The following is a 24,699-nucleotide window of genomic DNA, read 5'->3' as shown; positions in this document are numbered from 1 at the left end:
TCCCTTTTCACACCATTCTTTGTAAACCCTAGAAATGGTTGTGCGTGAAAATCCCAGTAACTGAGCAGTGTGAAACGGCCGTAATTGAGCAGATTGTGAATTATTTAGACCAGCCCGTCTGGCCCCAACAACCATGCCACGCTCAAAATTGCTTAAATCAACTTTCTTTCCCATTCTGACATTCAGTTTGGAGTTCAGGAGATTGTCTTGACCAGGATCACACCCCTGAATGAACTGAAGGAACTGCCATGTGATTGGTTGATTAGATAATTGCATTAATGAGAAATTGAACAGGTGTTCCTAATAATCCTTTAGATGAGTGTAAATGTTCTTGTTCTTTTGTCAATAGTTTGGTTTAATTAATATTAGCTACAAGATAAATAAAACAGTGTGCATGACTATTTGACTTTACAATCTATTGTATGACTTCAGAAGACTTGGGGCCAGATTTACTAAACAGGGCAAAAAAAGTGTTAAAGGGAGTGGAATGATCAGCGTGTGATCTAATGACGATGTCCAAAATAAAGAACATAGACGCAGCTGGATTATTTCCGCAATTACCAACACAATCTACCAAAAGCAGAGCAAGTTAGCGTCTGGTTTAAGACATGCTTTTTTGGGTGGTAAATAATGTTGCAAATATCAGTACATTGACGAGTGTAAACCTTAGTAAATCAACTTGCATGATTAATTTAAATACTCTCCACCCATACATTTTGCATCTGAAAGGGAAACTCCTACAAATGCATATGCAATAAGGTCAGCTGCAAAAATAACTCCTATCCATGCCTTTTCAGTGCTATTTTTTTATTGTGTGGGAATAGAGGGTTTTTGCTGGTGCAAGCTGTTAGTAAATCTGGTCATTGGAATATGTAAGATATGTTTTTGCATACTATTTTCTTATGACTAATTTTGACAGTCCCAGGTTACTTAAGCTTTCATTGTACAGTGGAAAAGAGCAGCCCTGACAAGCTACAAAAAAAAAAAAAAAAAAACTGCGGTGACCAAACATGATGGTGAGTAAATGCTGCCATTCTTCTTTTTTTTAGAACTATTAATTTAAGAGATAAAAATTAAATAAGGCTTTAGATTGAAAGATGGGCAAAAATTATAAGATGTAGTAGTTTATTGTTTTAAATGGTTGAGTGGGGTCCCTGTGGGCAGAGCTTGTTTCTCTCTCTCCACTGAGTAAATACTCTGTGCTGGCCCTCTGGAAACAAACAGGGCTTTAATTAAACTCACATACCAGGTGAGTAATCTTATCTCAATAACCATTTGTAACTAAGGGGGGGAATACAGAAAAAAAGAGAAGAAAAAAAACATTGATTGAAAAAAAACAACTAGAACACTATTTTATTTTTTAAATAACAAATTAAATTCACAGACATTGATGAACAGCTATCCATGAAAAATAAAAGTAAAATAAAGTTTCAGGGTAACAACATATATTTCACTGTATTTAGCACACACTCACTAACACAGAGATGTCGTTTAAACCATGACGGCAGACAACCACAGCAGTTCCTAAACCACACTCCACAGTGGGACACCGTTTTTTTTTATAACACACTCACCTGTGGAACCGGAGGCAACCGCTGTGTGTGAGATTACACTCCGAATAAGAGCATTCTTTCTGAGGATTTCAATGCCTCCCACATACGTCCACAAATACACACTCACACACACACACACACACAGTCTCAGAGCATGTGTATGAGAATATTCATGCTTTCTGGACTGCTGTGTGCGAGTGAGTGAGACTTTTGAAGGCGAAGGCGGAACAGAGTGGGACGAGATCACTGCAGGCAGACAAAGAGGAGAAGAGAGGAGAATAAGAGGAGAGGAGAGGAGAGGAGAGGAGAGGAGAGGAGAGGAGAGGAGAGGAGAGGAGAGGAGAGGAGAGGAGAGGAGAGGAGAGGAGAGGAGAGGAGAGGAGAGGAGAGGAGAGGAGAGGAGAGGAGAGGAGAGGAGAGGAGAGGAGAGGAGAGGAGAGGAGAGGAGAGGAGAGGAGAGGAGAGGAGAGGAAAGGAGAGGAGAGGAGAGGAGAGGAGATAAATGAGAGATTAAGATAAAAAAAGATGACATGAAAAGACAAATAAGGAGAAAAGAGGAGAGGCTGAGAGGATAACATAAGGAGATCAGATATGAGGAGACATTTGTGGAGAGTAAAAATTCCATGAAAGAAGAGGAGAGAAGAGAAGTGTGGAGAAAAGAGAAAAGAGGAGAACTGCAAATGGAGTGTGACTGTAATGAGGGGAGAGAGCACATAACAGTCTTGACAGTCTCTAGACTCAAACCACTCCACAAATTGCTGAGCACAGACACACACACACACAAATTAACACTCCATAGAGAGTAAATCTCCAACAGCCACATTTCATATGTAGAAATAATAGAAAAATTTGAAAGTTAATGTTGAAATGAAGACAGTTATCTCTTATTAGGCTAACATTGATGTAGTAAAAGGTAGCATTCAAAAACACAATCCCTATATGATGGATGGATCAGACAAAACTTAGTGCCCCCCCCCCCCCCCCCCCAAACTCACACACACACACACACACACACACACACACGACACACCACACTATCATCTTAATGCCACATGCTCTGCTTTCGGCTCCAAGCCATATAATTAAGCTCCAAACTGTCGACATCGCAAAACAATAGATTTCATTGTGCTTCCTTTTTAGCCAGTCACGTTACAGAATTTAGTCAGGCAGATCCTACATGTAACACACACACACACACACACACACACACACCTGGTTTTGTAAGTTGTAATTAGCCATATGCAACAACTTGGCAATATTTCCATGATTGTAGCATTAGCACCCTCTATGACTCAAAGCTGGAACTGCAATAAATGTTAGCTGAAAATGTGTTTATAAGTGTGGGTCTGTGCACATCCTCACCTTTGAGCTGTCAGACTAGTAAGCTCAATAATTATGTTCTCCTGTTTTACATATTTCAATTAAATAATGGTATAACGAAAAAGTGTCAAAAATGCTCAGTTTATCAAAGTACTATTAATGGTACATCAGATTAGTACTATTAATCTTTTATAATCACTATACCATTTCACCATATAATCGAAGTATGACCAAAATCTTAGCTTTAAATCACTTTAAGTTTATCACAACAACAATAATAATAATGCTCATATTTATCCAGCGAATTAAACACTTCAGAAATGAAATGCATGTCATCTTATTTTCATATTACCTAGTGGACCACTTGTCTTGTATAGTGCTGCTCTCAAAATGTCTCCACTACAAACAAAATATTTGGTGGAACAGGGCAGGACTATCTACCGACCTATGGCAGAAAACAATCCTTATCTCTCCAATTTCGTTTAAGTCTCAGCCTCAGACCGTTGAACCGTTGGATGATGCATATGGTACAAAAAAAGGGAAACATTTCAAAGTCGTCATCTGATTAGTGGAACTCTACAGGATTTCCAGGAGATGTGTGTGTGTCACATTCTTTAACAGTCCACCTATAGGAAAACTGCTATTGTGAGGGCAAACCCCCTTATGGAAGAAGACGATGAATGCTTATTAAATGCTAAAGCTTTAAAAGTTCACAACACCATTGTTGCAGTAAACATGCACGATAAGCTAAACAAAACAGTGATTAGTTGCTTTACATGTTGGCCAGACGTCCTCTTGGTTGGTCCATGGCCAATGAAAGCTGCGATGGACTCCAGGCTAGAGACCTGCACTCCCGGGGGACTACCGCGGGACCCAGCACAACCGAGTGCGGCGCGGGACAATATTTGGTGGGTGAATGAGAGTGCGGGCAGCAAGATATTATTGTGTGCGGGTTGCGGGAAAATAAAATGATTTGCGGGACTCCCGCAAAGTGGAGATATAAATAAAATAACTAGAAACAAATAAACATAATAAAATACAATAAAAACAATTTACAGGCGCATGGTCGGAAGCTGACTCTTGCGTGGTTCATAGGCGCGGAACAGCCAAGCTTACCACACAGTGGCATTTTTTTTTTTTTAGCCTACATTTCTTTTCTTTTTTTACTGTATTTCTATGTTCTAAGTTCCTTGTTCGTGTTCATCCATAAACGCAAATAAAAAAATAAAAAATAAAAAAATGATATTCAACAAGGGAGCAAATGAAAAAATAACAGTAGTAGGCAGAATATGCAATGTATTTAAAAAATATATATACTTTTTGCGAGCGGGAGCAGGATGAAACTTGATTGTTTGCGGGCGGGAGCGGGCGAAAATAATATATATTTCAGCGGGACAGGACTCTACTCTAGACCTTCTGCCATCAGTCTGAATTTCTGGCTACACAGGACTAATTCCATTTGATGATGCAAGCTGTACATAATTTACACAATTTCCTTTTTCACATCAAAGTCGAGGCTCAGAATAATGATAATTTTGGTCACATATGTGCCTGATGATTCATATTTTATTTCATTTAGTGTAAATGCCGATTGATGGTGGATAATAATGTACATACTATAATATTACTGACAGTAACAAGGTTGCGCTGTTGAGGCTAGCGCAGCCTCTCAAGGAGGAATTAAAATAAATGAGCGCAGCAGTGCACATTTGGGTTAAAATTCCCCAATTTAAAATTGGTAAAAATGTGTTGTTTTTATATTTTTAACATAATACAGTTCAGCAACATCACATGACCAAGAGTGTTGTTTTCCTGAATACCATCACGATTGCAAATGTACAGATCAATAAACAGTTAAAGTCAAGTAACTTATATTTCAGATGCAGTATTGACTGTTTTTGTTCTGTTTCAGCAGTGAAAATAGTTCCAAAGATCACAGCAGAAGCACAGTCCGTCTCACAGCAACACTTGTCCATTGCTGAATGATTCTGCATTTTGAAAGAATCAGTTGAGTCAACAATTCAATGACCACAACAACTACTTCATTCCTAAATAGAATCAGTAGTTTGAACGAATAGTTTGAATGAATGACTCAATGACTTACTCATTAAGACGGTCACTTGCCTAATACAAATTGTGGTTTTGGTCTATATGGCAAATTTTGCCCTTCTTGACAACTAGGGGGGGGGGGGGGGGGGGGGGGGTTATATAACTCATTCATTTACATTATATAAAACATTTAAGTTCTGCATAATAAAGTGTGTGGTCACTTTGAGTGACAGGTGGATAGCCATTTATGCGCTGTCTGTTAGTCATCTCGTCACCTAAGTTCTGCCTACATCCCGCCTCTTTACCCATTTTCTGATATACAGGCGTGACGCGTGATTACGCACTGGCAAGATGGCAACGACCAGCTTGTCTCTACTTTACGCTTCAAAACTGCACTTCAGAATCATAGGTGACGTCACCGACACAACGTCCATATGTTGTTTTTTTATATAATATATAAACATTTTAGTTGTGGTGCTACTTACTTTTTGAAGTTAGGAGCACCAGTGCAACCAAGTAAATAAATTTAATTTCAAGCCCAAAAAGTATTTAGTATTTAGTCCACTCCGGATTTTCCATAGCCCACTCAATGTTTACTAGTGAGAGAAACCTTGAGATGTTTTATTTTTTTATAACAAACAATGTAAAGTGTCAGTGCTTTTGAACTAAAAAAGAGCATTCTAAAATTATGTTTGGCCAGATCACCGAACCAAAACCGTTGCCTTGATACCACCAAATCCTAACTCCATAGTAGGCCTACTTCTCTACTGAACTTCCTTAGCACTGAACTGTCAATTTTATGCTATTTTCATTCTTTCCCAGTAATATATATTCTATATTCTTCTCATGTCGCCAAATTCATTCTCCAGTTTTCATTCTATCTTCTCTTTCATCTCATCTTATTCTTTATCTCTTGCTCCTCTTGCTCATTTGTGCCTTTCTTTTGTTCATTCTTTCTTTCATTTTTCTCCCTCTATCAGGGAGGAATGTTGGATCGATATTGTGTTTAACATCACCTTTTAGCTGCACGCAGCCTTCAGCTAACAAGTCCCGCACGGGTGACCTTTGACCCATGCGATCGATGCTGGCTCTGGGCCTCCTGGGAGTTATGCTACGGTATGGGGGACGCTGATAGGGCTACAGAACACTGCGATCTCACTTCCGCCACCATTGAGAAAGGTGAACTGCATGGAGTCCTCAGGAATGGCAGCCTGAAAGACACAAAACAGCATTAGGAAGACGATCCTTAATGCAAGAAGAACAAAGGTGCATTAAGAGATACTAAAACACAATATTATTAATTACATAAAAAACATTTTTATATATATATATATATATATATATATATATATATATATATATATATATATATATATATATATATATATATATATATATATATATATATTTTTTTTTTTTTTTTTTTTTTTTTTTGCAGAACACAAAATTAGTTATTTATAGAATTAAATATAAAGCTGCTCTTTTGATACAATTAAAATAAATGGTGATCAAATTGGTCAAGCAAGATTTTCAAACAATACTGATTTAATTTCAGTTAAGCTATTTTATGACTTTTTAAGATTTGGACTATAGTACATGTTATCTGGATTATTTGTATGATGCACTGTAAAAATATTTGTAGTTTTTTTTTGTTTTTGTTTTTTTTACATTTAAAAGACTAAACATGCTATGATTAAAGGTGGTAAGGGCTATCAAATCACCAAAACAAACACACCCCTACCCCCAAAAAGGGTTTCGCCCTATTTTGATAGCTCCGCCCCACACATACGTAACCCAGGCAACGACTATGGCAGAATGTGTGTGTTAAAGATCGAATATTCAATGAAAAAGCCACCCCTTCCATCACAAAAACACAAACCGATCTCATGAACAACTCGATAGTATACAGGCATGACAATCCAACTAATGAACATTACAATTATGACAAGATTAAAGTTATATTGATCACAAAACACAAACCGTTCTCATGAACAACTCGAAAGTACACGAGCCAACAGTCCAGCTAACGACATATTACAATTATGACCAGAGTAGAGTTATAGCGGTCACAACAACACAAATCGTTCTCATGAACAACTCGATAGTACACGAGCACGGCAGTCCAACTAATGACAGATTACAATTATAACCGGATAAGGGTTGTATAGACCATGAAAAGAGGAAACAAACATATATTAGGAGTATAGTATCTTACTTGTCGGACACATTGTGTGAGCTGACGCTTGAAACAGTGAGGAGATTTAGATGCTCCGTACCGTGTGGAATGAATTGGTCTTTATAATCGCTGAAGTGATTGGCAATACGATCGCAAATGGACAAACAAGTGAACATGACACACAAGCTTATTCAAGCAAAAGCCAGAATATAACGTTATTAGTTCTCAGCTAATGTCCGTCATGTGTGACGCGTGTGCAGTGTTGGGAATGTTACTTTAAAAAAGTAATTAGTTATAGTTACTCGCTACTTGTTCCAAAAAGTAACTGAGTTAGTAACTGAAATATTCTATAATAAAAGTAACTCGTTACCAGGTAACTAGTAACTATTTGTGTTACTGTAAAAAAAAAAAAAAAAATAATAAAAAAAAAAACATGCTATAAATGATATAATTTCGCTATAAATCATATAAATCAGTTGAAATGAGTAGAACAGAACATTTTTTTTAATGTTTAAATATGTAAATACCTTGGATGCCACCAATATTAAATGTTAAATGAATAAAAAGGACACTAAATAGAAAAAATTATTATTATAAAACAGTTTACACTAATCTACACTATTTTTATGTTGCTGTAGGACAATGTGAGAGACACGTCTATCAAATCCAATACATTATTGTAAATATCAGTAATATAGTGGAACAATAAAACAAAAGAGATTGTTTAGAACTGTAATATTTATTACACAGACCCCAACTGGCCATCAAATATATTGATGTAAAAATAAATTATGCTCCTTAAGAAAAGTATACCAAAAATAAAATAAAATAAAATAATAAAAAATATATTAGTCTAATTTACAAAGACTCTTTGTAGTGCACATTCAAATTCTAAAACTGTCACACAACTGGTAGACATACTGTAGCCTGCTTGAAGTATTTTCTTACTCACAAAAGTAAAAAGTTTAACAAGAAGTGCTCTCAAGTCTTTGTATGGTGGGCTTACCCACTTTCTCGCGAGACAAACCTAGTTTTGGTTGATTTAATGTTGTGGCTGTCTAATCCGGTAGCGGAGCTCAAGTTATCAATTGCGTTCACCGACGAAGAGAGAGTCTTCCGGGGCATAAGTCGCACGTTACATACATAAACATTCTTACCTTTCACCTCAATGAGAGAAAAGTAGTGCTTATATTTCCAAGTTTGCGAAAGCTACCTTTGAAGTCATTGGACATGCCAATGCCAATGACTCCTGGTTGCTGGTCGCATGCGCGCTTGTGTGTGTCACACACACACAGACACACACAGACACACACAGACACACACACACACACACATACCCACAGCTGCAGGTCCGCTGACATCAGCAGTGATGAATGCCGCTCCAGTGAGCTCAATTATAGTAACGGCGCATTTTATTCTCAGTAATGGTAACGGCGTTGTAATGGGGGAAACAGTAATTTGTTTGATTATTCGTTACTGAAAATATTAACGTTCATCTATAACTCCGTTATTCCCATCAGTGCTCGTGTGTTTTGAGTAATGACGTGCACTGAGCCTCTCTTTTCACCATCAATAGTAGACATGCTGATTGGCTACAAGTTTTTTATTATTGGCCTCAGCCAGAGTCCTTTTTCTAAAACGTTTTTGAAATAACACTTACCCCACTTTTAACACCTGTTATTTGGTTAAATGTGAGTAAACTATTAACATTTTTTTAATTGTGTTATATATAATTTTACTGGTAAATGCTGTAAAATGTTTTTTTTTCTTCTTCTTCTACTTTTTGGAATTAAAAAAAAAAAAAAAAAAAAGAATTTATGGTGAAATAAAAATACATTTTTTAAGGGCATTCCTAGAAGCTCCTGCAGGACATAAATGGTAATATTTTATTCAAATATTTATTTTTATTTGTGCTATCAGCATTGCACATTTAGGTGTTTTGTGATACATTTAATGTTTATTTTATTGTTTTAGAGGCATGTGTGTTACCCTGATGGTGTTTTGTGTTTGTGTATGACCTTGCTTTCACTGTAAAAATAATATTTAAAAATTAGTTACCTGGTTGCCCTAAAATGTTGAGTTAATTGAAATAAAACATTTGAGTTATTACAGTGAACATTTTTGAGAATTGACATCACCCTTTATTCAAATAGTATTACAATATTTTGTAAGCATATTGTGTAATTAGGTTTTATTTGTTATAATGCAGTGATACATGCCAAATTGTGCTTTTTCATGATTTATCACAACAATTTTTATTTTTATGTATGTAGTTCAAATACAATAATATTTAATAATACGAGTTTATATTTATTAAAACAATTTCCTTTATTGTATTAACTATTTTATTTTTTTTATTTTTCATTTTAATGAACTCAAAATTTTAAGGCAAGAAGGTTATTTACTTCAATTTAAACCAACAATATTTTTTTTACAGTGGAACAGATGCTTATGATGAACTCTGAATCATCATGTCTGTTGTGTTATGTGACTCTTAACTTATTTAATTAATACTAGTTTTCAATATATTTCGTGATTTCAATATTTAATTTAACGAATTAAAATGTCTGTTAAGTATACCTTTTTGATCTAGTATTTATATTCTATTTTATTGAAATTAACATTTTTATTTTCAATACCAGTTATAACACTTATCTAGTAAACACACTATTTCAATCTAGTCATCTCTCCCTCACTCTGTCTCTTTCTTTCAAAATGTTTTGAATCTATATTTAAAGCATAATTTTCTTTTTAGAAGAGACGATGTGTGCATTTCCAACTTTGCCACATGATAAACCAATAAATCATAGATTCATATTTCAAACACTGCACTAATCTGCATCAACATCAAAACACATCTGGATATTAAAGCTTCTCTCTATCATACTGCAGCTTCGACTAATATAGAGCTCTTTTCAAATGTCATTGCCTTTATTAAAATTACAGAGACTGTTTCCCTTACATAAATATATATGCAATTACATTCCAACTTGGTTCATTTAGAACCAAATGGCAAAACTAGGAAACATATAAATATAAAAGAATTACAAAAATGACAGCTGGCATATATATAGTTGTCGGTATATCTATGTATTCCTGAACTAATATAATAGTGCACTGGATTAGGCACCAACCAAAGTGATTGTACTTCAAACAGACATTTCCATTTGTGGCCTCTTGGGATTGACCCCGCCTACACATGACCAATTGACTGACAGCTATGTCAGCCATTAAGCAGCCAGAGGTCCAATAGGTCTTGCAATAACTGTGGTTGCATGTCCTACAATAGAAACTGCGTATGTGGGCCACATACTCGAAAACCTTCAGTCTTGGGAAAACCAATTGGGAAACCCACATCAACCACTATTACAGCTCTCACTAAACACAATGAAGCACTGTCCGCCATATTCACACTTCAGTACATGACCGCACTTTTCTCCCTGAAATGAAAAGTTTGCAGGGATTTTTTAATTTTTAATTTTTTTTTTTAACATTAAATGAGAAGTTAGCAGAGGTCTGTGAATTATTGATTTATTTATTTTTTGGGAACAATAATTGTTTGAAAGTAGAGGGCTCTCATAACGGGAAGCTAATGGTAGCTAATGGTGCCTTGTCCATTTGAATAACCTAGTGAAACCCTCATTTACACACTACTCACAAAACTCTTCACAAAGGTACTTCTATCATGTGCCACATACAATCACTTGTATGTTTCTGTGTGAAGGGGAGAAATGGGTTCACTGGTTCATTGGAGAACATTAGGCCAGATACATTTTTTTGTACCCCATCCCTTTTGTAAGTCCATCATCTTTGAATCACCCATCATCATTGCCACAATGTTGGTCCACTTGGTTGATTCATTTATGCATTATATTAATGAATTCATAAATAGAAATTACTTGAATATACATTCTATGATGAACATGTAAAAAAAAAAAAAAAAAAAAAAAGTATTTTTTTTATATTTTTGATTGAAAAAGTTAAAAATGTAAGGGTGAAGTCCTATTTTCATTGGGACACATACATAGAAATAATAAAACAACAAAATGAATGAACAACTAAATAACTAACTAATAACTAAAAGGTTAGTTAAAGGTCCCATTAGGGCTAGGCGATATGGCCAAAATTTCATATCCCGATATAGCTCATTTGATATCCCGATAACGATATACATAACGATATAGCAATTTTTTCTGTTAATTCAGTTTATGAATAGTCTATACAGAAATGCAATGTGGAAATGCAGTTTGAAATGATATACAAAACAAATAAAGGTAGTATGGACTACATTTTTATTTTATTTAGAACCTTTTTTAAAGCAAGACTGTTGGTAAAGTTAACACCTGCCTAGGGATGTTAACCGATGACCGTTGACCGATGGCTGACTGTATCAACGTTAACCGATCAAAGTTGTCGGTTAAAATAAATAAAAAAGTGATCTCTAAATTAGGCTATTATAGACAGTGGACTAAACGCTACTACAGTTAACCGTCTCATTCCAAAATCTTTTTGTGTGATTGAACATATCCCTCGCACTCAATTTTTCATAACTCGCCTGTTTGTACTTAATAAACCAATAAAAAGGAATTCATTGGTTTTGTTTAACTCTGAAACAATTTTCGAGTTGCGTTGTGGTAAAAATAGCTACGGGTAATGCCAGCTGATTGAGGAGTTCAACCACTCTACGTCATCAACCTAGAACGCAAACAAAATGGCGCCGCCCATGGTCCAAATATAAAATCGATTTTTAAAATAACGTAGATCTTTCATGGGTTTTCTACTACATAATTCAGTAAGAGACATCATTTATGTTATATTAAGCCATACAAGTCTCAACACCAGGGGATCCCTTTAAGATGGGCTTACATTTGGAAATATATTACATTTTCATTTCAGTGGTAACACAAGGTGTTGATCGTCTTTCTTTATTATTGTTAGCACTACCTCGAACTTAAGCGGCGTCTCTTCGGAGCAGTCATTTTCTTAAATGAGCCGCGGCAATGATTCGAATGAGCTTCTAACGCTAGACAAACGCCTTTATTTTCAACGCGATCACCTTGTACCCAAACCATTTCGAAACTAAGGAGCCATTTGTCCTCTGATTACAAGCAAGCTCCTCTGCGGCGCGTTTGCGGGACTCGTGTTTCGCGCTGTGGGGGATTTTAAAAAAGTGACGTGAGTGGAAGGGAGGCGGCAGCGCGTGTGTGTGTGAGTGAGAGAGCGAGAGAGAGACAGAGGGAGCCTAGCTCGCGGCTGTTATTTCAAATAGCGCAGCATATTTTAAACTAATCGGTTAACCGGTTTCAACCGGCTAATGAGGCTCGGTGGTCGGTCAAGAAAATTTTTAGTTTTCGCCATCCCTACACCTGCCATTAAAATATTTCAATATATGGCTATATGGTGTGCCACGCGTAAAAGCCCGTTGCAGCGTCTGTGTCTGAAGTTTGTTTTGAGCGCTTATGCCACTATTCTGGCATAATTACTAGGGATGAGTCACGATTTTCGAATATTCGATTAGTTGATTTAACTATAGAATATCGAATAGGCTGTGCGATTGTCATCTAAAAAAAAATCCAGGTTTGCTGTGCTGATGCGGTGGTGACGTGTTAATGTAACCAGCGGGTGGCGCGCGCTGTCAAAACCGCACGTAAAGGCTGTCAATCAATTCTCACACAACAACAAAATAACACATCATCATGCACACTACGTAGAGTCACGATGTCGAATAAGAGTTCTGTGTGGAGTTCTTATAATAAAATTAATGAAAAAGAAGTGTGCAAACTCTGCCATGCGATGCTTGCTTATCATAGGTCAACCACTACAAGGCACAGTCATCTGAGAGCAAAATACCCAGCAGGTCCATCCACAGGTCAGCAGCAATCAGTGGCTAGTTTTATGATCCGATCAACCAAGTCGGATGCTAGACGGGCAGAGCAAACAACGGCCCTCATCACGAAGATGATCGCTAAAGATATGCTTCCGATCAGCTTTGTAGAAGGAGAGGGTTTTAGAAGTCTGATGGAGTTTGTAGAACCCGAGTTTACTGTCCCGTCTAGACCATTGGTCTCTCTCCCTCTCTTTCTTCATATATGTAGCCTTTAAACCGTTTTAAATTACTAGCGAATAAAAGCGATAACGTTCCAGTGGACAGATATCTATCATTGATTTTTTTTTTTTTTTTTTTACGAAACATGCAAACATATCACCATTTATACAACAACAAGCTAGAAAGTCGACAAAGCAATTTCGGCCAGAATTACTGTAGCCTAATCGGTAATCAGCATTGAGAAAAATGTAAAATGCTTATTCCTCGCTTGAATTTTTATATAGGTTGCACGTGAGGTTACCCGAACCAGACTCAGCTTTCTACAGGTTGCACGTGAGGGGAAAAAAGCCTTCTTCCACTTAAGAGTTGTATAGACTACTTTTAAGCACTTTTTATTTTAATATAGGCTATCTCTTTACATAAATATTATTGTCTACTTAAAAAAACTGATCTCGTTATTTTTCCAATCCAACTAATGATGCATCTGCGCTTTCTATATTGCGCATGAGGGAAAAAGCTTCCGTCCACTTGAGAATAGTTGTGCACTTTTAAACACTTTTTATTTTAATATCTCTTTACATAAATATTTTTTATCCTTAAACTGTAATTTCGTTATTTTACTAACCCAACTAATTAGCCTACTCAGTGCTTTCTAGGTTGAACGTGAGAGAAAAAGCTTCCTTCCATTAAGAGTAGTGTACTTTCAGACACTTTTTAATTTAATATATTTCTTTACATAAATATTATTTTCTATTAAAAAATATATATAATTTCGTTATTTTTCTAACCCAATTAATGACTCCGCGCTTTAGGCTATCGTTGCACGTGAGGGAAATAAGCTTCCTTCCACTTAAGAAGAGTTTATGCACTTTATGTCGCTTTACATAATTTTTTTTAACTACGTTTTTTTTAACTATAATTTAGTTATTTTTCTGACCAAACTAATTACTCACCCGTGCTTCCAATTGGTTGCACGCACTTTTCTCGGAGATAGGGCCTATTCATTTTTGATTTTGCCTATTTTTATAAACGGTCGTTCGTGTAGCCTATAGTTCATGACCACTTTACAATATTTCATCAACATAGTTTATTTTGAAGCCTATTCTGTTTTCTTGTACAAAATAAAATATGTTTTAAGTTAAATGCAGAGTAGGCTATAGCACTATTCGCACGGGATAAGTATTATCTAGGGACCTCTCAAATTAGGCTAATCCCCCACATCTGAGTTTTGCGTAATAAATAAACATAATTTCGTTTTTTATTTATTAATAATCAAAACGAAATCGATGCCTGTTTAATGATTTCATACAGCTATATCTATAACGAAGTCTTGACATCATATCCGGGTAATAAGTCAGTAAATTCGAGTAAAATCACAGGCTTTGCTTATCCCGTGCAAATGCGCGCCACGCAAAACTCAGATGTTCGGCCAGAATTACTGTAGCCTAATCGGTAATCAGCATTGAGAAAAATGTAAAATGCTTATTCCTCGCTTAATTTTTTATATAGGTTGCACGTGAGATTATTTTAGTAATTTCTAAATCACAGAGGTCCCTGGATAATACCAATACCGTGCGAATAGTGTTTAAGATGTATAAAAAAGACGAGAAGATCAATATTTGTGTAGCCTGCCTGACACGGTATTTTCACAGATCTCATCTCTCATCATTTAGCCTATTTAAAATGGCATAAATGCATCAGTTATATTCTCAATTTAATTTACAGAGCCATCCCTACAAAGTTTTTAGGTTAACTATAGAAGAGACTTAGTGTGTGTCGCACTCGCAAGAACGGGCGTGGCATCAGGATGATTGCGTGATGTTGGTCAGCCTTCACGGCACAACCCGACTGTAGCCTACATTACGATGAACTTGAGTGCACATTAAATGAAAGGCATTTAGGAGATTATCCACACATTTTCCCCCGGCCTTTATTTGTTTGTGCTGACCAAGCCACTATCAGAGACCCGGCGTTTAATTGACCAAAGGCTTTTATTTAAGGATATACCTATGCCAGTTTGCGTGCATGCGGGGGAGGGGTGCGATTTTCGAATAATATTCGAATAATTCCCAGCGATCATCGAATATTATTTTTGCTTGAAATGCACATCCCTAATAATTACTTTGAGAATTATCCCTGGTCTGAACCGCGTCTACTACCGTCTTCCTCCATGTTTGTTTGTATTGCAGCGTGCATGGGCATGCCGTGGCGTGAGGTGCATCTTGACCTTAAATTCTGCCATAAACGCCTTATCGTTGCGTAAGCGATAGAGCCTTAAATAAAACGATAGACATTTTCTATCGCCCAGACGATATATTTCGTCATATCGCCCAGCCCTAGGTCCCATATTGTCAAAACTGAAATTTCCTGGCCTTTTCGTGATAACTCAGGTCTAGGGGCTATGTAACTACCATATAAGTGTAACAACTGAGACAAATATATATTTATATATTTTATATTAAACAAATAATCTTTAAAACTTGCTCTGGAGTCTTTAGAGCAATGTAGTGAGCAAGTGACTGGGTGGTGAGTGAGTGAGTGAGTGAGTGAGTGAGTGAGTGAGTGAGTGAGTGAGTGAGTGAGTGAGTGAGTGAGTGAGTGAGTGAGTCAGTGAGTGAGTGAGTCAGTGAGTGAGTGAGTGAGTGAGTGAGTGAGTGAGTGAGTGAGTGAGTGAGCGAGAGAGTGAATGAGTGAGTGAGTGAGTGAGTGAGTGAGTGAGTGAGTGAGCGAGCGAGCGAGCGAGAGAGTGAATGAGTGAGTGAGTGAGTGAGGGAGGGAGGGAGGGAGGGAGTGAGGGAGTGAGTGAGTGGGTGAACGAGTGAATGAGTGGTTGAGTGTGCGAGCGAGTGGGTGAGTGAGTGGGTGAATGAGTGGTTGAGTGAGCGAGCGAGTGAGCAAGTGAGTGAGCGAGTGGGTGAACGAGTGGATGAGTGGGTGAGTGTAGTGAGCAAGTGAGTGAGCGTGTGGGTGAGTGAGTGGGTGAGTGAGTTAATGGGTGAGTGAGTGAGTGAGTGAGTGGATGAGTGGGTGAGTGTAGTGAGCAAGTGAGTGAGCGTGTGGGTGAGTGAGTGGGTGAGTGAGTTAATGGGTGAGTGAGTGAGTGAGTGAGTGAGTGAGTTAATGAGTAAATGGGTGAGTGAGTGAATGAGTGAGCGAGTCAGCGGCTGAGTGAGCGAGTGAGTGAATGAGTAAGTGAATAGGTGTACGAGTGAGTGAGTGAGTGAGTGAGTGAGTGAGTGAGTGAGTGAGTGATTGAGTGAGTGAGTGAGTGAGTGAGTGAGCGAGTGAGCGAGTGGGTGTGTGAGTGAGTAAATGGGGGAGTGAGTTAGTGAGTGAATGGGTGAGTGAATGGGTGAACGAGTGAATGGGTGAGTGAGTGATCGATTGAGTGAGTTAAAGAGTGAGTGGGTGAGCAAGCGAGTGAGTGAGTAAATGGGTGAGTTAGTGAACAAGTGAATGGGTGAACAAGTAAATGGGTGAGTGAAAGAGTAAGTGAGTGAGCAAGCGAGTGAGTGAGTAAATGGGTGAGTGAGTAAGTGAGTGAGGGAGTGAGGGAGTGAGTGAGTGGGTGAACGAGTGAATGAGTGGTTGAGTGTGCGAGCGAGTGGGTGAGTGAGTGGGTGAATGAGTGGTTGAGTGAGCGAGCGAGTGGGTGGGTGATTGCGTGAGTCTAGTGAGGGAGCGAGTGGGTGATTGCGTGAGTCTAGTGAGCGATCGAGTGGGTGATTGTGTGAGTCTAGTGAGCGAGCGAGGGGGTGGGTGATTGCGTGAGTCTAGTGAGGGAGCGAGTGGGTGATTGCGTGAGTCTAGTGAGCGATCGAGTGGGTGATTGTGTGAGTCTAGTGAGCGAGCGAGTGGGTGATTGTGTGAGTCTAGTGAGCGATCGAGTGGGTGATTGTGTGAGTCTAGTGAGCGAGCGAGTGGGTGGGTGATTGCGTGAGTCTAGTGAGGGAGCGAGTGGGTGATTGCGTGAGTCTAGTGAGCGATCGAGTGGGTGATTGTGTGAGTCTAGTGAGCGAGCGAGTGGGTGGGTGATTGCGTGAGTCTAGTGAGGGAGCGAGTGGGTGATTGCGTGAGTCTAGTGAGCGATCGAGTGGGTGATTGTGTGAGTCTAGTGAGCGAGCGAGTGGGTGGGTGATTGCGTGAGTCTAGTGAGGGAGCGAGTGGGTGATTGCGTGAGTCTAGTGAGCGATCGAGTGGGTGATTGTGTGAGTCTAGTGAGCGAGCGAGTGGGTGATTGTGTGAGTCTAGTGAGCGATCGAGTGGGTGATTGTGTGAGTCTAGTGAGCGAGCGAGTGGGTGGGTGATTGCGTGAGTCTAGTGAGGGAGCGAGTGGGTGATTGCGTGAGTCTAGTGAACGATCGAGTGGGTGATTGTGTGAGTCTAGTGAGCGAGCGAGTGGGTGGGTGATTGCGTGAGTCTAGTGAGCGAGCGAGTGGGTGATTGCGTGAGTCTAGTGAGCGATCGAGTGGGTGATTGTGTGAGTCTAGTGAGCGAGCGAGTGGGTGATTGTGTGAGTCTAGTGAGCGATCAAGTGGGTGATTGTGTGAGTCTAGTGAGCGAGCGAGTGGGTGGGTGATTGCGTGAGTCTAGTGAGCGAGCGAGTGGGTGGGTGATTGCATGAGTCTATTGAGTGAGCGAGCGAGTGAGCGAGTAAGTGGGTGGGTGGTTGAGTGCGTGAGTGAGTGTAGTGAGTGAGCGAGTGAGCGACTGAGTTATTGCTTCCACAATTTATAGAGATACGTTTAAAATTTAGTTGCATTTGTTGCATCTAGTGCATGCGTTTTGTGTATCGTTGAAGATAAATACTGTTTAAGCTTGACAAAATGTACTTTTCAATTAGTTTATCAAGCGACAAGCTTGTGAGGCATAATGGGACGTTTCACATCATTCTATGCGGCAGTACAAGAAAGACAAAGCATCAATTACACAGCCAATGCACATCCTTTTCTCTTCGTTGCATTAGAGCAAATAAAACTCTAATGCAATACATTATGCAACAATGCAAATATAATGCAAACTCTAATGTCTTTGTCAACAAGTGAAAAAAAAAAAATTGTCAAAGAAAATGTGAAATTGCCCAAAACATCCAATATATTCCTACTAAAATCACTTAAAACATACACCACATTGTAATTCTGATTTTAGAACTCATAACTAGGGACTTCCCAGAAGGATGTGAAGAGCTTATTCATATGATTGTATTGCACAATAAAACCAAGTACTTCACCAGAGGGAAAGTACACACTTTTAATAATGTAGTAAGAAAGTGAGCCAAATACTATCATTAAATTGTGCCTGAAAAACACAGACATACTCCATGTTAAAATTAGCATCTAGCGTCTTACAAAAATGTGGCATTACTATTATTTTCTGTTTTGTTGCTTTATAAATAGGACAACCATTATGCAAACTGGGATTGCTCTATTGATGTCCCATAATGCCTTGCACAGAATTGTGCTTTAAAACAACCATGTTTGACCTACCTACTCACAAATGCTCAGTGTGTAGACACACTCGCAAGTTTGATTGTGTTTTAAGTGTTCAGATCTACAGCACAAGTGTCTGACTATGTCAACGTTCTATTTCGAGCCTGATCCCCTATGATACATAGCAAACAACAAAAAACTCTGTAGCAGGCGACTTTACCAAAGGGAATGACTTGTTTTGAAGAGGCTTTTAAGAGAGGAGGAATCGATTTCAGAAGAACAGCACCTCTTCAGTTCTGTTTTCTGTCCAAATATCTTAGGTTGTGGATTTGTGGCAAACAAACAGCTGACAGAACCGCAAATGGAAAAGATTGTCCATTTCAGCAGCTGCCAAGCACACAACAGTCTCACAGTATGAAGGCTGGAATATGACAAAAACAAGCTTTCTGGGTCGCTGTTAATATGAACATGAAAAATCACTAACAAAATGCACTCGTGAACAAATGTTTCATTTCCAATCATAATTTTGTCAAAAAAAGGTATTATTATTATTAGTATTATTATATAGGTATTATTATTTTATATTACTTAATTGTGTGTTTTTGGAAAGTAAAATGCTAACTATGCAATACGCCTTTTTTAAACAAAGGAGACCATTTTATATACAATTATATAATAATAATAATAATAATAATAATAATATGGTAGTGTACCAGCTGTATTTTTTTTTCACCACATCTCAAAATATATTATCCACCATGTTTTTCAGGATTTCGACATTAGCCTTAAAATCTATTGAAGTTCTGAGCCTTTTGATCGCCAACTAGTAGTAAAATCATCACAGATCCATTGATTTTGGTAGGATTTTTATATACAGGTCCTTCTCAAAAAATTAGCATATTGTGATAAAAGTTCATTATTTTCCATAATGTAATGATAAAAATTAAACTTTCATATATTTTAGATTCAGTGCACACCAACTGAAATATTTCAGGTCTTTTATTGTTTTAATATCTCAAAAAATTAGCATATTTCATCCGACCCCAAAAAAGAAAAGTGTTTTTAATACAAAAAAGGTCAACCTTCAATTATATTCAGTTATGCACCCAATACTTGGTCGGGAATCCTTTTGCAGAAATGACTGCTTCAATGCGGCGTGGCATGGAGGCAATCAGCCTGTGGCACTGCTGAGGTGTTATGGAGGCCCAGGATGCTTCGATAGCGGCCTTAAGCTCATCCAGAGTGTTGGGTCTTGCATCTCTCAACTTTCTCTTCACAATATCCCACAGATTCTCTATAGGGTTCAGGTCAGGAGAGATGGCAGGCCAATTGAGCACAGTAATACCATGGACAGTAAACCGTTTACCAGTGGTTTTGGCACTGTGAGCAGGTGCCAGGTCGTGCTGAAAAACGAAATCTTCATCTCCATTAGGACTGGGATGGTTACCGTTTTACCGCAATACCGCGGTCACATGATGCCTACCGCGGGTCTGAGATTATAACCGCCCTCATAGCATGTTCACTTTATCGTATTTTTTTAAATTTGTATAAAAATATATAATTTACTATAGGCTACTCTGTATTTTATCTCTTTACATAAATATATTTTCTACATAAACTACAGTTTGTTATTTTACTACCCGAATAAGGACTCATCCACGCTAGTTTGCACATGAGGGGAAAAATGGCTTCCACTTACAAGGAGTTGTGCACTTTTTATTGGATCCTTTCATACTATTTTCTACTTAATTAAAACTATAATTTCAAACTATAATATTTACCCAGTGTTTTTTTTTTTTTTTTTTTATGTGAACGCTGTTTTACGTGATTTTTACCACAGGGGTGAAGCACAAAGCTTTTACAAGGGAAATACATTTGCAGATGTTACATCGCAGCCATTAAAACAGGCTATGGATTCATGCTGAATGAGAGAGGGAGGCTGAACCCAATTTAAGATATGTCAGCTTTTTAATTCTGTTTTGCAATCTGGTCATCCGATATTTCGATTTCCGTGAATTTTAACAATGGGCCTAACGTTAGTCTATTTTATCCCACGAGACATCTCGTTTCTTTTCCCAAATCTTCACTAGCGGCGCGCTCATTTTTGCAGGGAATTATAAACGTTTCTTCCTTTCGTTTGCTTTCGTTTTTGTCTATTACACCCGTTCGCATCTTTTACTGTGGTAAAGTAGAAAAACACTGTAGGACGAAATATTATTTAACACAGTTTGTGCTGGTTATTAGACTTGAGGCGCGTCAAGTTTATTTGAATAGCGCAGTTCATGTGCATCCAGCGGTTTTACTTTCGTTTTCTGTAGCAGTGAATAATCTAAACATAGCCTAAATGTCTTGATCCTGTGGAAGATAAAATTCACTCTTCAGATGTTTTACAAAATCAGGACAAAAACATGAAGACGAAGTAAACACAGAAACTGTCGAACAGCGGTCTTTCAAATCAACTTTGACCGCAACTCTGGAAGACTTGGAGTTCAGCTTTTCTCTGAGAGAAGAATGGCACTGAAGTCATTCTTAAAAAGGGAATATGTGTTCGGAGTTTTGCCGACCGGATACGGTTTCCAGACCAAACATCTTGATGTGGGTCTGGCTTGTCAGGCTAGAACGTCATCAAAACATGTGGTTCATTTTAACTGAAGTGAGAGACTGTAAGTTTTGAATACTTATATCTAGGGGTGTAACGATACGCGTATTCGTATTGAACCGTTCGGTACGAGGCTTTCGGTTCGGTACGCGGTACGCATTATGTACCGAACGGTTCTTTGACTAATTAATTAGATTTGGAAAATAAAAAAGTGTGTGAAATATAATAATATGCGTTCAACAAGGTAGCCCAATAACCAAAACGACATAACAGCCAATGCCCCTGACACCGCCGAAGTGAAAAAAAAAAAACACCAAATATGTTTTAGGCTGCTCAGTCAGGTGCTCGCTTACTCAGTAGGCTACGCGCTGAATGCTCGTGGCAAAATGGCTATTGCGTTTAACAAACCAGAAATAGAAGATCCTCCAATAACCAACAGGTCTGGTGTTTGGGTGTACTTTGGATTCTTTGTAAGCTATGATGGTGTTGGCAAGAGTGATGGATTAAAAAAACAATGGTATGTCGCATTTGCTGATGGTACAGCAGCGGGAATAATTCATGTCATGTCAGTCAACTCATTTACGCCGACAACAAGACGATAAAAAGGAGAAACAGCCACAAACTACCCCACAAACTATCCCCGCAGCATTTAGACAGACATTTCCAACTTATTCAAATGGCAAAAGACATCACCGCGGCGAGTGGTCCATTTATAGCCGCGGATATGAGACCTAGCGCCCGTTTCACACATACTCTGTCTGCAGTGCGTTTGCGGTGCGTATTTTTTTCCGTACCCATGTTAACGGATTACAGCTTTCAAACTGCACACGGATGCTGTCCGTCAGTCCGTTCCAGGTGCGTTGCGTCTGCAGCAGTGCACGGATCGTTTTCGTACCGAGCATATTTTTTGCTGCGCTGCGTTGCTGTGTTAAAGTGATAGAACATCGTTAAACATGTTAAACAAAATAAATATGTACTGACGCGAAAATCTAGTAATTTCACCACAGATGCATATCATTTAAAATATACTCTTGTTTCAAAGTCAACACATGGGTTTTTTTTTCTCAAGTAAAGCAACAAAACGACACCTTACCTGGCATTTAGGTTAAAAAAAAAAGTGCCATAATGGATAACACTCCTACTTTCTTGGAGGTGAAAAGCAAAGTTCTTTTTGACCTGCAGGATTTCTTTTAAAAGGGTGTAAAACGAAAGAAAAGACGAGAGTCGGCTGTTTTTGAATATACTATTGTAAGTTTCTAATTTAAAATGTTTGTGATTTAAGCCTATAAACTATGTTTAAATGCTTTGCCACTTGTGTGAGCTAAATCTAAACTATATAAATATGAATAAATTAATTTAATAAAATGTTGTTTAAATGTAGTAGGCTACATAACCTGACTTATATTAAAGAGTAAACAAAGAGAATTGGAATTCTGACGAGGCATGTTCAGTAAAAACTTTTGGATTTTAAATAAAAAATAATGAATCAATGCTGTGTTTGTAGTATGCAACAGCGGATCAGTTGCGGACTGCAAACACAGCATATGTAAAGCACTACAGGGTGTGGGGCTCCTGCAACGCACACGCAAGGCACACACATAGAAGATGGGTAAAGTATAGCTCCATCATTGTTCAATGTAAAAAAAAAATCATACTTTGTTAGTTTTAATAAAAAAATAATAAAAAAGGTAATTTATCTGCCAATTTTTTCTTTTTGCTGTATCTAAAACATACCGAACCGTACCGAACCGAACCGTGACACCAGTGTATCGTATCGAACCGAACCGTGAATTTTGTGAACCGTTACACCCCTACTTATATCTCCTAAATCTAAATTTTGTCATTGTTTTGGAACACACCAGCTTATTCATAACTTTAAGGCTAACATGGTCATACTAAAATCTTCAAAAACTTCAAATTTTGAATAACCTCCCAGAGTTGTGTGGAGCAAGCTATTTGATGAACAGATGCATTTTTATGGACTTAAGAAACAGAGCAACAATCCCTGCTATTATATAGAGATTGGATTAGCCAGGACTTATTAATATAACTCTGATTGTATTCATCTGAAAGAAGAGTGTTGTATACACCTAGGATGACTTGAGGGTGAGTAAATCATGGGCTAATTTTAATTTTTGGGTGAACTATTCCTTTATTACTATAAAAAAAATCAAATTGATGGTGCCACGGTGGGCCACTATTGTAACCGGTGTTGAGTCTGAACACCGGTAACACAGTCAACACCGAACATCGTAGCAGGCCTGATGTCAGTTTTAACCCATTTTATTGAGCTTTTGAGACTTTGGCTCCCAGACTATTACCCAATAAATACTTTTACATTGTTGTTACAAAACAAATGTATTAAAAAAGAATGATGTCATTTGAACTTTCTGTTCCCCAAAGAATTCTGAAGAAAAAGTAACGCATGCGGAAAAGTTTGCTTTGCCATCACATAGATAAATTACTTTTTAAAATATATTAAAATAGAAAACAGCTATTTTAAATAATAATAACAATAATAATAATATTTCACAAGTGCTGCATGAGCATGAGACTTTGAAAAAAAATGTACATCTTACCGTCCACAAACATTTGAATGATAGTATATGCTGTTTTTAGACTATTTGGTGTTGGTGTGTTTTAAGAAAGTTTATTTATGAAAGTCCACAAGGCCAAAAGTGCCCATAGTAGAAGGAACACCAATTAATGAAAGGAGGGAGTTGAAAGACACAGATTCAAATGAGCGAGGAAGATGAAAAAAGAAGAGAGAGAGAAAGAAAGAGAGAGAGAGAGAGAGAGAGAGAGAGAGAGAGAGGGGTGGGGGGTGGGGGGTGATGAGGATAGAGTGAGAAAAACCGAGAGAAACTGATAATTAAAAATGGCAATCCAACATGGCTGCCATCCAGATCCATGAGCAAAGGTGCCACCAAACTAAGAGCGAGATACAGGACTTACAGACAATAGGAGCTCTTATTTTTAAGAATTTCGAGGTTATAGGTTGAAAGCGACACATTCACCACAAGTATACATTTCAGCTGACACAGAAACCGATAACCAAAGTGAAAGCGCTCTCATATGAATTCAAGTCCTTGACCATATTAAATGTGTGTTATTTCAGGAGGATATTGAGGTCGCACTCTCTTTGCACTTAATGCACAGGGGACTCTGGGGTTGCAAACCACCATTGTGATCTGATATGAATTTTGTGAGACTTGTGGGAAGCGCTTAAAACGGCACTTTGATATGTGTGTGTGTGTTCAGTGTGTAGGAGGGCCACTGATGGGCGGAGGGTCAATATAGGAACGGAAATCAAAGTGTCACAAGGAAAAAATAGCACCACTGGAAAAAAAAGACAACTACAGGAAGAGGGCAGAATGGATGGACTTATGAATGGATGAAGACATGGAGAGATTATGAAGAGGCTTGATTGAAAAGAGAAAACAAGGGGGGAAATGGAAATGGGAATATGGTGATGAAAAACACAGAAATTAATTGTTTCTTAAAGCAACAACCTCAATGGTGACCAT

General features: G+C 38.0%; 1 long non-coding RNA gene across 2 annotated transcripts in view; it reads right to left on the bottom strand.

The window, feature by feature from the left end:
• LOC137049645 (uncharacterized) overlaps positions 1 to 24,699 on the bottom strand; it is a 414,587-nt gene that overhangs the window by 326,369 nt on the left and 63,519 nt on the right. For both annotated transcript variants that reach the window (XR_010899665.1, XR_010899664.1), the window contains exon 2: positions 5,939 to 6,133. This is a non-coding gene — a long non-coding RNA (uncharacterized lncRNA). The remainder of the gene's footprint in view (positions 1 to 5,938; positions 6,134 to 24,699) is intronic.

This window comes from Pseudorasbora parva, chromosome 20 (genome assembly GCF_024679245.1).
Source record: "Pseudorasbora parva isolate DD20220531a chromosome 20, ASM2467924v1, whole genome shotgun sequence".
Lineage (NCBI taxonomy): Eukaryota > Metazoa > Chordata > Actinopteri > Cypriniformes > Gobionidae > Pseudorasbora > Pseudorasbora parva.
This window is presented reverse-complemented; position numbering and strand designations above follow the sequence as displayed.